The 15,959-nt window shown below is 39.5% G+C and overlaps 1 protein-coding gene across 3 annotated transcripts in view; it reads left to right on the top strand.

The window, feature by feature from the left end:
* LOC139973307 (uncharacterized) overlaps positions 1-15,959 on the top strand; it is a 253,733-nt gene that overhangs the window by 174,936 nt on the left and 62,838 nt on the right. The gene's annotated exons all lie outside the window — the stretch shown is intronic.

Genomic DNA, 15,959 nt, shown 5'->3' with positions numbered 1-15,959 from the left:
GTGGGGAGGAGGGGAGGGGGTTGTTAGTGATTTGAAGGCTTTTTAAGAAGCCTAAGATTTAATCAACTGTTTGTTAGCTAGTAGCCAGCAGGTTTTAGGATAAACTGATTTGTGGCCATGTTTGTTAATCCCCTGTCCCATTATTAGCAAACTGATTAGTCCAGAAACATGCCAGCAATATGACAGATTGAGAGCAGTGTCAATTTTCTCTCACAGCGTAAAATACAAGATCATATTCCACATTTCTGGTCAGCCCATTTGGAGCTAGTCTTGGAATACGTGTCTGAATAGTCACCTTAAAAAAAACATGTCCTCTCAGTGCATAGGTGACCCCTTACCATTGTGTCCTGGTTCTAAGAAATATCTAATGTATTAAAAATGTAATAACTGTAACACCACTAAATATAAAACAGATTGAGGCAAGTCTTCTCTTGGACACTTTTTTTTTTTTTGTGGAGTGACCATTCCTGTTCCTTATTTTTCCCCCCCTTTCTATCTTATCTGAGCGTCTGACCTTTGCTAGTACTAACGTAATGAGGATAACAGCACAGCATTCGGTCTAATCCATAGAGAATTTGTGTCGTTTTGAATTTCACAGTTCATGGCTTAAAAAAATTGCCTGGAAAAGTGAGAATGGATCCAAAACTACCATTTTACGTACTTTTATGTGACAACCAGAACCGTGCATATTTCGTGAGATCTGTGACGTGAAACAGAATTTCTCTTTCTCAAATAAACCATTCCCATTTACCATTCCGGTATCATTCTCTGAGCCGTATCCCGTCGCTGGCTGACCCTCACAGTTTCTGCAGGTCCTACCTTCTTCCAGACTCTTGCATATTTCTGCCAGCCCTACATGCTCCTCTAGCCCCTCGTCAGAGTCCACAAGACCACCCTTCCCATTAGTTTTGTAAAGAATTAACTTCAGTATTGGAGCTCCATCCTCCCAGTCCAACACCATCTCATCAAATTGTCTCTAGCGACTCGTCGTTCCACATTCACGCACCTCTTGCAACAATCTCCTATCCCCTCGTACCCCAGCCTCGCTTCCCAACCTGGTTTACAGCGTATAATGTCGCAGAATATCAAGGCTCTGTGTGTTCAGAAACTGTACCGATGGCAAGCATGACCCCCTGCAGCACCACAGACAAAATATTACTCGTTAATTAACGGTGCATTTACCAAAGTCTGTTTAAAGCTCCCAGGAGATAAAACCAATTCTGTATTTAAGGCAAGCCATGTCTCTACCTCTTTATATTTCCCCTTCTCTTCCCTTCCATATTTTTAGTCTTTTTTTTTCTCTGCTAAACCACATTTAATGCTTATAAAACATTTTCCTGTTATGCCAAGCTGTGCACACAATGCCTTTTTCTCTGCCATTTCTATGAGGTTTAAGCTCTTGTGTTTCCGGGGGCAGGTTTTAATGCGCTGTGACAGACAGGAGCACTTGCACGCTCAACCAGTCAATAGTCAGCGGGCCATATCTCTGTATGTTTATATTCCCCATTATCGTGTAAAAAAAAAACAACATGTGATCAGATTCTTTCTCCACCACGGCTAGCGCGCCGCGTCCGTATGTTCATTCATGTAGAAATAGATTCAGCTGGTGGTAGCCGGGCAGAGAGAAGAAGCCAGTGGTAATGAACTGTTGAACTAAACTATTAGTGTGCCGGAATGATCACAACATGGTGCGTTCGCTTTATAATCACAGTCAGGGTCATAGACGAGATACACCGCCCGCCCGCCCGCCCGCGCCCATCATTTTGGTTCAGTGAACTTTTCAAAATGTCGGGGTGGGGGGGGGGAGGGTTGGGTGTCTCAGTAAAAGAAAATGAAATTTCAACAGGTCATTGTTGCTTGTTTTTGGGGAGATATTTCTTTGTTTTTTGTTTTGTTGGAACATTTATCGTGGATTAAGATGGACGGATCAGATGGTTTTATAGGATAGCTTGTGTTTTATCCAGCTGGGTTTAATTGTGAAGTTTTGAGTATAGCATTGGGCAATGTCTATTTTTAATAACATAATATTTTGGTTTACAAATGTGGGGTTTGGAGTGAGGAAAATAATGGGTAACTTTTTTAGTTTTTAAAAAAATGAGAAGACTGTTTACTCCTTTTCAAGAGACTGTAAACTCAACCATTTGAGGGGATAATGTCGGCCGATACATAGCACTAATTATTTTTCTCCTTCTCAACTGTATCAAAGCATTGAATTACAATCTGGAATTCTCTCTGTGTATTATAAATTATTTTCCACTTAATCTGCCTATAAAAATGAACAATTTGAATATGATGAATAATTTTTATTTTTTTATTTATATATGTATATTGTTGTTTGCTTGTTTTGAGGACAATTTTGGTTTATTTTATGCCAAAAGTACAATGAAGCTCAGCTAGGATTGAATATGTCATCATTTCTGTTGTGCTTTGAAAAAACAGTGAAAATCACATTTTCATATTTTTGGTTATTTCATGAAAATAGTTTTGATGAGAAAGTAGATTTGATTTCTGATGAGTTTGTACGGAGCATTTGTGATTTGGTGATGAATGGAAATAATTTTTAAGAAACTTACAAGTTAAATTGGAAGCATGTAATGGCTACAGTTTTCAGCTGTTTTATTTGGTGAAATTTATGTTGGAAGTATTTTTAATCTAGAAGTTGAATGAATAAGGTAAACAACAAGTGACAGATTATTTCTAAACGCTTTGTCAGAAAATTTTTGAAATTTCGAAAATTTGCTTTTTATACTACTATATTAAAAAGTATATGGTGAAAAAATGTAGCAGAATGTCGTAGCTTAGATGACTGTAATCTTATTTTAAGAAATACTCAGACGTTTGGAAAAGTTTCTGACCGACTTCGAAAAAAAAGAAGCATAACTGGTCAATATGAAATGATCCTCTGTCCTGAAACTAGTTTTACCTTCAGTCAGGTCCAGAGCCCCTCCTCCCCCTCCCCCTGTGCTAACTTTTCCCACTGCCATGTTTACGACCACCATGGGTAGAAAAAGATTCACAAGTTAATTGGACACAAATAATATTGTGCCCCCCTACTTAAATTGTTATCCTCCCTGCCCCCTCCCCTTCCCCCCATGTCAATCCATATAATCCCGGTCTCAGTCAGACATGCGGGCAGTTTAATTAAGTGCTATCTACCTCAGGGGTTGAAGGGGGGCGGGCACCATTGGGAATGGTGTGTATATATCTTTAACTCCATTGGCAACCACTGTTTTTCTATTCTGCATAAATTATATCTTTGAGGGACTATACATCATATATTATCTAATATATATATATATATATATATATATATATATATATATATATATATATATATATATATATATATATATATTCATATATATGATTGCTGGCTGAAAAATAATTGTGTAAATTAATATTTCCCAAAGTTGACCAGTTTATTTTATATTTGTGAGCTTACTCATCCCTTGAGATACGTGACATTAAATCCTGACATTATTCCTCACCGCTCAATACTCGCATATTCCTTTCTTAAAAATGTTCTGCTCGGCTTTCACGTTCCTCGCGCAGTGATGAATCATAGGAAGGTGAAGCTCTCTTAATCCTGCCAAATCCAGAAATTTTGACCCGCTTTTTTGTTCCTTTTTGTGGATAATTGTCTCAAATTTAATCTCCTTGAGTCAAGTTACCCTTGAGATTTGGACTTTTCTCTCTCCCCCTGTATCGCATTGTCACGGTAGCCTCGTGCCCGTGGGGCAACATAGGTGAACTGGGGCCTCCTAAGGAACCCTTTTACACACTTGAAGGGTTTAAATTCATGACAAAACATGCCCTGGCAGAGACTACATAACATTTTTCCACGCTACATGCCCAGAGAGTGTTTGGCTATGAATATTCACGTATTCATCTCCTTTTTGAATTGCACCCGGAGAGATTCTCTCCCATCTCCGCGTTAAGCAGATGTTGACAGATCCGTGCGCGTCTAGACGCGGAGAACATGATACTCTATCTACACTCCTCTCTGGACGGAGCAGTTCCGACGAAGATGAAGAGAGAGATGTAATGATGATAATGACCAAGCGGTAGTAGTATAGTGACAGTCTCTACTCCCGTACATAGCTTTAGCACTGCACACGTACAAGCACATGGCGAAAGGCAGGGCACGATAAACGCACGTACGTCGCCGGGGCTCGTAAATGTGGATATTTGGGAAAATTTGTTACAAGTATTTCTCCGCTTTTTTTTGGCTCCCAGGGCAGATGATGACGACAGAGGGGGGGGGGGGGGAGTGAGGACCTTGCTAGTAGCTACATCCTGGAGGGGCACGGTTTGGCAGACGAGAGGGTATCCTGACAGAAAAGTTATTTTTGGAAACGACTAATGTGAAGGAACAGGCACTTATATATTTATTATTTAAAGAAGAGACGGGAAGAGTGTTGATGCTTCTCGTCTCGTAATGTGTTTGGAGCAATATCCGTAGTTTACGGTGACATCATAAAATAAAAACTAAGAAAAAACTGGCAGACGTCAGTTTTTGACATTGAGGTTACAAAATTAACCTTCCTACTCATCATCATCAGTAGTAAGTGTTAAGTCAATGTCAACTTTTTGCTCTTCAACTCCTGGGAGCCTCCTATAACATGTCCTCCCGTTGGAAGGAACCCTTCCGTCTCTCCCTCTCCTCCCCCTTCCAAAAGTAGAAACAGATGAGGGAAGGTTTTCATGTTGAGAGAAATGGGAAATTAACATTTTATGATAACTTGTTGTCGCTAACATAGACAATATCATTTCTGCGTCTTACTTGACCCTTTTTCAAAGACTTCACATGAATAAGGTTAACGTTAAAAATGTCATCACTGCATGCTTCAAAACGCTACGTGTAATCTTTGGCAGATTATGGGTAGGTGCATGGTCAAAAACCACTTTACTGAGAGGAATACTACTAAAATTTAACCAAATAGCACATTCATCAAGGTTTTAAATATTTTGTTTTTTTGTTTTTTGGGGGGTGTAGGATGTGGGAGATGAAGTGGGATATTATTAATGTTCAGTTTCCCAAACCTTGTCAGCAAGGGGTGAATTGAAAATGATAAATATTACAAATCATGTTTTTGTGTTATATTTTCTGGTAGTGTTAAATTGTTGTCATGGAGATCAAGCTTCTGGCATAATAGCAACTTGTGTTGATAATACCTAAAGTTTGATGCAATGGCAGGTATTTTGTCAAAACAGTGAAAATATATCTAGAGAAATACCATTAAACATCTGTATTCCCTGCAAACAGTATTGATTTATTTAGGCAAAACGGATAATAACATCAGTCAGTGTCGAAACAAGGGAGCTAATTAAATTTTCCGTTTGATGAACTGGATTAACAATATTTCCAGATATTCATAACGACTTTGGGTTAAGGATTTGATTTAAGAAAACGGCAGGGATGGAGCCTCACTTTGATAATTGTAAGGAGACGCAAAAAAAAGGTGAAGTTAAGTTTTACACAGACAAACAGTTCCTCTTTTGCGTCAGAAAATCAAGCAACCTCTGTGGCACCTAATTCAAAGTATGATTTCTTTGTCTAGCCTGTGGACATAATGATCATTCTTTCCTCTCTTTCTTGCTGTATATTTCTTTCTTCTGTGAATTATGTTTAACATTCTGGATATGCATATTTCATTAATATTTGGATTTCTCCATAATTCTCATTGGCCAGTTCACAGACTCTGACCTAGCTTTGAGCTCTTTACACATTCAGCACATTTACACATTCATCTCAACCCATTGAGAGGGAAATAGATTCACGCAGATTGACAAGAAATAAACTAAACATCACTGACCACTCTAAAGCATGAAACATTGAAAATTACAGCTGAAAGGAGAATGTGCCTAGAGGTACCCCTCCACTCTGATCCCTTCCCCTGCCCCAACCCCCCACCCCACCCCCCTGGTACCATCAGAAACTATAGCTGTAAACTTATACTGCCATCACTTCTCCACATGTTTAGTTGTCATGAGGGTACGTGACTGATCTGATTTTGTGACTGAATTTTATCTGGGTCATAAGGACAGGGTGGGGACATAGGGGATGCATGTCCCCCCCACCCCTCTCCCTTCTCGCAACCTATAATATTAACAAAGGAAGAAAAAAATATGTTTCTTGCATCTGTAACCGTACATTTACTGATGTTCCTGACCAATCTCCGAAGGTCAATCTACACATAAGTAACCGTAGATTCCCCCTCACCCCCCCCACCCCCACCCCCACCCCCACCCCCACCCCCACCTCCACTCCCAGCTTCAACTTTCCATGAGCAATTTTCCATGATGATACTGCCAACATTATCATAAAAAAGAAAGTTCTAAGCCTTTTTTTTTCTTTCTTGCTTTCCCTATTCTTTTTTTTTTTTTTTCTTCTTCAAATAAATCAATATTTTTGAGGTACCTTCCTGAGAATCCCTCTGTCTCCCCAATAAATGGAAGAGTAAAGTGAAAAATAAAACTATTCTACACTTTTCGTTTTTTATTTAAAACTTTTGATTTCTGGAGTGCGATGAAGTGTTTTCGAAGGTGTTTATGCTACTCCCGATAAGCATTTGATATCCCTGGATGGTATTTCATTAAGCTCTGATATAATTAAAGCAGATTTTTTTCTTTCTTTGGTCTCTTTCTTCCTTCTGTATCTTCGAGAAAGGAAACCGAAGCACACCTATAGGTTTACCGAGGCCGCTCTGGTACTAGCGTACCGTTAAATGCCAGGATTTTACGTAGGCATGGATTCGGTATCGATCCTTCAAATTAATGTCTTTAACTAACCGTTTTGAAACCTGACGCATTCCTTGGTCAAAATTCAAAACCGCTGATTTCAAGGTTGAGATCAGTGCATGAGATCAGTTTCTCTGGGGTTACTGCTGATATATATACATACATATTTAGTCGACAAAATCCTTCCCTTCTGTGATTAGACGATTCATATTCTCTTTGAATGTTCAAATCATGCGACACATACATTGTCCTTGCCATTATTTATTATTATTATGATTGTTATTATTATTTTTTTTTGTTATTATAATTTTTGTTATTGTTATTATTAAGATTTTTTTTTTTCATCTCTTTTATTGACTCATTTGACATTTATACAAATAAACATGATAATTTTGTGAGTTCTTTAATATTACAATACAACCCAATCATTGCATAACAATTTAATATTTTCTTTAGCTTTAGTTTAAATAGTACAAAACAATATCAAAACATACAGTGTAGCCGCAGAGACAAAATGTACAATAATACTATTCAACTATAACGATCGCAACTTGCACAACAATGAGAAGCAAAACATTACGAAGAAGAAATACTAAACAGGAACCCAAACAAGCAATGAGACCCTATAAAAAGAGCGCTGACTGCAAATGAAATCCTTCTTACTAAATGCAGTTTTAAATTCTTGAAGGGAGATCGGAGGATTAGGCTTATTCTTACATACATAATATTCAATTTGTAAGTTAAACTTAAATTTAGATAGGAAATCTATACCCTTGGTGTTATGTCATACACTTATAGTGTCGTGAACCCTCATGTATATTTAACATATGCAGATGTATGTAAATGCTCTGTTTAACTTATCCCTTAAATGATTTCCAGGAATTCAACGTATATGTAGTGTGATTGGCTGCTGCTGTCTTGTGACAGAAACGTAAACTTGTGATTGGAGGAAAGTAACTTGTCTTTTGCCTCGTGTGTGACAGTTTTGTAAGCCACTTCAGTCTCACTGTATACCTCTACTGTGTAAGGTGTCCGTGTGTGAAGGCACGTAAAAATATACCAGAAATTCCACTACTTATATAGGTTTCAACATATTTAATCTGATCAATCCGGCGGAATAAATAGTACGAATCATTATATCTCTCTGTTGGACTGGATATTCATGTTATTCGTGTCGTCCCTGCCACGCGACCATCGAAATCTGCCTTACCGTACTGGGACGGACGCGACACTTTGGAATACTACCCAGAGTTTTCTGTTGAAATATGAAATATTTCGCATGAAAAATTAGAAAGTTGTAGGGATGTTTGAGAGTAAGTTTATAACCAAACAAAAAAGTCTTGTTTTGAAAACAAAAAGTTCTGTCTACCAAGTAGTGCCTACTCAACATCAAGAATGAAATTAGAAGTAACTTTACATTCCCAGAAAATATGTTCTAGTCTCATCTTTTATTCCTCCACAAAAAGTACACCTAGGAGTTTCCTCCTTCCCCAATGCCATATAAAAGATAATTAGTGCCAAGGATTCTATGAAATGAAACGAAGCTGGAGGTATTGAAGCTTACTGGCTCTAATTATTAAGATTTGTGTTATGATATTTTTTGATATTATTATGACATTATTACATATATTATATGTTATTGTTATGATTTATACCAATAATCAAGTTTTTGGCCATTGATTAATCAATGAGATGGTTCATAACTTCATATCCCACAGGACCTGCCATAAAAGAAATGTAGAAAATGTTTTTTGACGTCTGCTTTGAATGTTTGCCGATTTTTTAAGCCAAAGATGTACAGTACTTTTGTGACAGGGAAACCCCCATGGGTGTATGTAGACAGAGAAATGAGTGGATGGTTGTCGCCAACATGAACCCACTGTACTTGTTGGAATGCTCTCATGAACTCAAAGACAGTCTTTTGTGATTCGTAGCTGAAAACAAAGGTAGCAGTATTCCCTCTGTTTGAAAGAAAATGATTTCCCCCAATTGAAGTACAGGGTGGTTTCAGGTGGGGATGGATGTAAGGAATGGGTGCTTGCATGGTGTTAGTTGGAAGCGGTAGGGTTAGCAGGTACAGGAGATGGTTTCAGGTAGGGATGGCTGTAAGGTGTTGGTGCATGTATGGTGTTTGTTTGAGGTACTTGGCAGGGTTATCAGGTGGTACACGGTGTGGCTTTGAGGTGGGGATGGCTGGGTGTTGGGTGCATGCATGGTGAAGTGTGAGGTCCTTGACAGAGTTAGCAGAGGATACATCCGGTGGGTTTAGGTGGTGATGGCTGTAAGGGATTGGTTGCTTGCATGGTGTTAGTTTGAGGACCTTGACAGGGTTAGCAGAGGGTACATCCAGGGGTTTTAGGTGGTCATGGCTATAAGGGGTTGGGTGCTTCCAAGATGTTAATTTCAGATGGTGGTGACATAGAGGGCTTAGTAAATAATAATGACTGCACAGATCTTTGCTGAAATTAGTTATTGTATTAGCCGTTAGAGAATATCATTATGCACAAATTTATTTTAAAAGAAATAGATGTGCCTGAAAATTTGACTCCATTTTTGATAATTATGCTTTAGGGAAAATGGTGGGTTGTCTTCCTTATGATTATAGGATACATTATAAGCATAAATATCATTTTATTGCTGCATTTATCAATTTTTTTATACCAATAATTTTTTGTGTTTTTTCTCTCTTTGCTATTTATGAAATTACCTTTATAGTCGATGTCACAAAACATTATACAGAAACCTAACGAAATATGAAGGGAACTTAGAAATATCTAGAGAAAGTGAAGAAAAAAGAGGGTCACTGCAAAACAATTTTATTTGCATGTTTTTATGAGTAACCAAAAAAACAACCCCAAAAATTATTGTCCTTGTTGGATGCTTTGCAATTCTGCTGAGGGTTACTCGAAAACCATCCCGTTTCGATGACACGAGGGGCGAGAATTGAACTGTTTCCTCAAGTAAAACATTGCGCAGTAACGGTCACGAAAAAAAAGAAGAAAAAAAAACTCCTCATAGCCCAAACCAACCCGGTTTCCCAGATAAGACCAAAAGTAAGCTGAGTGCCATTTAGTGGCTTTTCTTCCACCACTTGAACCAAAAATTGTCGATTAGGGAAATCGCTTTTTCCTGAGGCGACTTTTGTCCGTTGAATTGGCACTCTCTTTAACATAATATCCAGCAATTTGCTGCGCATCTTACTTCTCCTCCACATGGACTTTTTTTTTTTTTTTTTTAAATTAAGACTCTTGACTTGTTTTCCCTTGGTATATTGTGCTGAGACTTATTAACATACAGATGAGCCTCTTCTAAACCTATCGGCCTCATCAATGGCTTCTTTAGTGGAAAAGAAAAATAAATAAAATATTAATTAAATTAATTTCCATTTTTAGTGGGGTTGGGGGGGGGGGGGGCTGTTCACAATACTAATCGTCTAATTGAAGTAGTAAGTGTTCCAATGGAGTGTTGTTTGACTTGTTCTGTTTACCCTGTGTGAAACACAAGGGGATTAAACTCTATATTCATTTTAGGTATTTGGGAATGAGTTTAAAAATACAACAGTTACTCACAATTCTGGGTATCTGTGGTCATCAGTTTGAAAATTTTTAGACATAAGTTTCAAAGTTTTTACCTGGACTTTACCAGTTCATATACAGGGTATGCAGGTCATTGTTTGAGAGTTTAGGAAAGTACAATATCCATGGATTTGACCTGTGAAATGTTTTCATGTGAGACGTGTATGAGGAGTAAACTATGGTCATGTTCCCATCTCCCTCCCCCTCCCCCTCCCCCTCCCCCCATCCCACCCACACCACCAAACATTGGAAGATTAGGAGGGGACGATACTTTGAAGCAGCATGTGTTTGCATTTTCTGACATGAATAATAGCTTTCTCCTTTCATCGTCAGTGGAATGACCATAATGTAGTAAGATATGGAACTATTGATATAATATCAGCAGTGCCTTAACTTATTTCATCAATTTATGTGTTGGTTTATTGTTGATTGGTTTTAGATGAAAACACTCTGCTTTCAAATGGAACTGTTATTTATTCCAACGTTTGCATGTTAGCACAGGACCCCTGGTACCCAGAAGGGGACCTGGGAGTCAAGACCCTCCCCCTCTCCCCTCTCCCCTCTCCCTTCCCCATTAGTTTTCACAATGAAGATTTGCATGCAAGAGTGGTGTTATCATTGGTGTCAATTTTAGCACCATGCACCACATTTTATTTTGGCACCAGTACAGTTCAGTTTATTCCTAAGATTTAATCAAGCCAGTGATTGAAAGACTGGCTTTAATGACAAAATTTCAATTTTTGTAACAATATGGGAGGGGTTTGTTCTTTTTCGCTCATCAGCCAGCCTAGGTGGGATGAAGGGGGGGGGGGGGTAGGGATTGGCAATTCTTCAAGCGTCCATCATATATCAGCTGGCTACAAGACCTATTTCACACTATCATTCCAGTTTTGTACAAGATTGAGATAAATGCCTAATATTGACCTATGACCTAGTTGGTATATGGCCAGGCATGTAAGATGGCTGAGTTATTAGATAAGGTCAATGCTAGGTTAACCTAGTCAGACATCCACATTTTACAGACTATGTTGTATACATGATGCACCACCCACCCACCCAAACTGTAAAAAAAACCCAGGATTTTGATGCCTGATGGTGTGAGCTTTGTTCATGGCTTACCTTTGGCTTCCTTATTTGTAATCCAAGCCAAAGCTGTGTTTTATGTTACATTTTGCATGTGGACTCCGACAGTTAAACACATTTACAGTGAAATGCACTGATTTAAAACATATCACGCAGGTTGAGGAACAACTGAATAAGTATCATCTTCAGAATCTTCAGAATATGTCAATTTACAAGAAACCAAATCGTATTAAATAAATTAGTGAAGCACTAGAATTATTTTCTAATAACTCCTTAATTACAGTAAAACGATTAACGCAATTATCTGTGAATACGAAATCATTTGATCAGATAGATTATGACTCAACGTTCCTATAGCCGATGCAAAACTACAGCTTTCAGAAGATGTCTACGCACATCCACGCTCAATGCCATGTAACCTACTACCATGCAGTTCTCTCCAAGTGTTAGTAATACTACCCCCCCCCCCCCTTTTTCTCTATTTGCCATTTGATATTCTCAAGTACCGGCTGAAATTTTTAACGCCAAATCTGATTCTTCGATAAGACTCGATCGATTACTCTATATCGCCCGAGGGGCACTCGTAACGGTCGCGTCCAGTGGAAATGTAACCATTAATTACCGGTTTCGAGAGACCGACGTTTCCCGCGTCTCCGCCTTCCCCGGTTTCTCGCCCTCCTGATGGACCTCCGTAACAAGCCGATGTGAAAACCGATGATCCAGTCTCTCATGTTTTAGACTCCATACAGACCACGATATGCAACGTTTTCCAAGTCGTCTGCTTCCACGACCCTTGCGCTCGTCGTATATCGGGCCCCATCTGTGTCGTCAAGCTGACCACAAAGTGTGTGCCGCTTGCCACTGATCCATCTAACATGTCGCCTCAGCGGTGAAACATGACTGCCGTAGCCTGACACACAGCATTCCACACACACCGCCACCCTCGTCCTAGTCCTACTCTCTAATAGCCGAGTGATTCCTGCTTCATGATTACAGTGTAAGCAAACAGTTTGCGGCTACACAGACCCATATATCTCGAGTCCGGCTCTCTCAGATCAGCTGCCGTCAACAGCGTCCCGTATTTCATCAGCTCTCTCTCTCTTCCTACGATCATCGTAGGACTCACCTTCTTCTTTTTATGAGCCATTGCCACCACAAAATTATCTCGAGAAAATGCTTCGGTAAAAAAAAAAAAAAAAAAAAACCCAGAGTTTAAAAACAATTTGGCAAAACTTCATGGACTGGTGCAGAAAGGTTTATCTATTTATCATAAAACTCATGCCTTTGAGATGGCTAAAACGAGTGGACAGCTTTCTTAATTATTTTTTTTTTATTTTTTATTTTTTTGTCTTAGTCGGGGATGAGGGGAAATATATAGAACAGTTGGTCGAGGTGGTTTGTTGGAGTAGCAAGTTTGATCGAATGCTGCATCCCTGAGATGCATGGAGAGGAAGCAGCATGCGAGAAGCACGACAACAGGGGTTTACAAAGAAAGGAAAATTGGGAGCAGTCTGAAAGAAATGGAGGAAGGGATCACATCATATCGGAGGTCTTTGGTCTTTGGAGTTGGCTAAATCTTAGAGGTAATAATATCCATTCTTAACACTCTAGTAGTACCAAGGATTCTCACCTAACATCATTATATACATGTACAAGTCTGTATTAATGTACGTATGGTGTGTGTGTTTAGTTATCGAATGCGTATAACTTATTCAGTTCAGTGGATTTCTACTCGTGTAGAAAGATGAGGATGGAAGAGGTTATCGGTAATTACGAGGCAGTGAGGGAGAGCTACAGCGAAGAAGAAGAAGAAAAAGCGAGATGCTTTGCCAGGCTAGCCGTCCCCCCCACCCCCCCCCCTCAACTTAATTTACAGAATTGAAAGTAACACAAACAAACAAGAGGAATCCATATAGTCTCCATGGATTTGCACTACAGGTTGATAATTTTAATACTTTTTCAAGTTTCAGTTTTTGATCAATTTTAAGTAGGAAGTTGAGGGCGGGGGGGGGTGAGGGGCAGGGGTGTCTTATACATTGGAATCCTCGATGCATACCCTTGTAGCAATCGTATTATTGTGGTTTTATTCATCTAATTATGGTCAAATGTCTTCCAAATACAGAGCTAAAAAGGAATAGTTGTCACACTTTTGTTCAATTATACAATTCACAAGTTCTACCCTACAGTTGCTTCAGCAGGGTGTCAGTAAATAGGGGGAGGGGGGGGGAAGTGAAGAAGACTGCCCTTGTTTGGTATAATCAGGTAGGCTAGTACACAGCTGGCGGTCAATATGGGTTCATTTTGGAAATATTGCCAGATATAAAATAGAAATGATAGAATAGATGGAGGAGTGATGGAGGGGGGCCGGGGGGGGGCGTAACACAAACAAACAAGAGGAATCCTTATAGTCTCCATGGATTTGCACTACAGGTTGATAATTTTAATACTTTTTCAAGTTTCAGTTTTTGATCAATTTTAAGTAGGAAGTTGAGGGCGGGGGGGGTGAGGGGCAGGGGTGTCTTATACATTGGAATCCTCGATGCATACCCTTGTAGCAATCGTATTATTGTGGTTTTATTCATCTAATTATGGTCAAATGTCTTCCAAATACAGAGCTAAAAAGGAATAGTTGTCACACTTTTGTTCAATTATACAATTCACAAGTTCTACCCTACAGTTGCTTCAGCAGGGTGTCAGTAAATAGGGGGAGGGGGGGGGGGAAGTGAAGAAGACTGCCCTTGTTTGGTATAATCAGGTAGGCTAGTACACAGCTGGCGGTCAATATGGGTTCATTTTGGAAATATTGCCAGATATAAAATAGAAATGATAGAATAGATGGAGGAGTGATGGAGGGGGGCCGGGGGGGGGGGGGGCGGGGGGCGATGATTAGCTAGTAATATGGTCACCCGGTTAAGAGTGTAAGAAAGTCGACCCGATGGTACAGGCTGCGTACCATAATTCCTCGTTCCACCGAGACGTTTTAATATCTAGAATACAAAGCTATATTGTGTGAGCCTATGTGGATGAATAAAAAGTGTTCAATAACTCATGCTGAGTGGTAACTAGGGTGTACAAGTGCCGTGATGTTTGTTTCTTCTTTGTCAGTTTTCCGTCGTTCATTCACATGTGAAAACAATTTTATATGTACACGAAAACCCAAATTTATGTTGCGCATATCGTTCTGTGTTTTATCGAACGGAAATGGGGATATCCTCCAGAGATATAAGTAAGAAGGCTCGACGGGGAATTGTCAAAGTATGAGGATCACTCTGGCATCGAATAATAGTGTCAGATGATGACCGCCATTTTGTTTTGAGGTGGGGGGGGGGGAGTGAAAGATGTTATGCTGGTGAAAATTGGCAAAGTTAGAATATCTCGAGACTGGTTAGAAGTTGCTGCAGAAATACCCGAAGCTTTAAGGTTCTTGCTGCTATATTACTCACATACTCAATGCCTGCCCCTGTAGTGAGAAACGAAACGGTTACGTATTGGGGTCTCTTGACCAATGAGAGGACTGGGTCCTTGAGTTGGAAGAGTGCAGCAGGGGTTTGATTAATGAAGTCACCATGGCGATTCTTGTTCATGCCAAAATGAACATCTCTTGAAGCTCAGCCGCTTTGCAAAGTTTGTCTATAATTTCCGAGTCACTTTTCTGCGTTTCTTTTTGCCCATGTACTCTTTTATTTAAGCATCTACATGAATGGGCATAATCTCGATGAGACTCGTAGCATTGTAAATATAGAGTCCTACACACCACCGTCACCGATTAACTGTTTCACAGTTAGACGACATTTATGTCAACACTGATACGCACTGTATGACCTGATTTTGCAGTCGCTTTGGGTACGTACGTGTCAGTTCGTCTGGTAATTCTCAAGGATGCCCGCCTCATCCCATAAGTGGGTTAAACAGTAGTGCGGGCGGGCGGGGGGGGGGGGAGAAAGGTCACTCGCGAAATTGGTTAGAGTACAGATTTAACTTTCTAGAAACAATTGGTTTACATCAAAGAGACTATGTGTCATAATAAACAATTTTTTTATTTCTATATTCACGATGTGCGGCCATAGATTAACCCAGTTCCACATGTACCACTTTCGTCAGTTCACTCTGGGAATTATTAACGAAGAATAAATGGATATGTCCTTTCTTTTAACTTGACTGTTCCCTATTTTTATTCTTTTGCTTTTTGTGTGTGTGTGGCCTGTTTGTAGTCTAAACATTTTATCCATTTGATAATCTGCAAAGGTGTGTTGTTATAGTGGTCATTATTACCCACTTCTGTCCAGCAGGGAAACTGTAGAAACTAACCAGCTAGGGTATTTCGTGTGGGAATGTATGGAGTAGCAGTCGTTTGTTCAATTGTGACCGAGTAGCACTTTTGATTTAACTGCAGTTGGTATTGAAGAATCAGCTGATCGTTTATAGGCTTGTATGATCTGCTAATTGGAGTTAAATCCACTCCCCCCTCAGTCCCCGCCCCCCCCTCAGTTGAACCGACACCTTTAGGTTTCCAATGTTTTTGTAGCAGCCTACAAACTCTGTCATTTTCTCAGAAAGTCA

The sequence above is a fragment of the Apostichopus japonicus genome, chromosome 9 (assembly GCF_037975245.1).
Source record: "Apostichopus japonicus isolate 1M-3 chromosome 9, ASM3797524v1, whole genome shotgun sequence".
NCBI classification, from domain to species: Eukaryota; Metazoa; Echinodermata; class Holothuroidea; order Aspidochirotida; family Stichopodidae; genus Apostichopus; species Apostichopus japonicus.
This window is presented reverse-complemented; position numbering and strand designations above follow the sequence as displayed.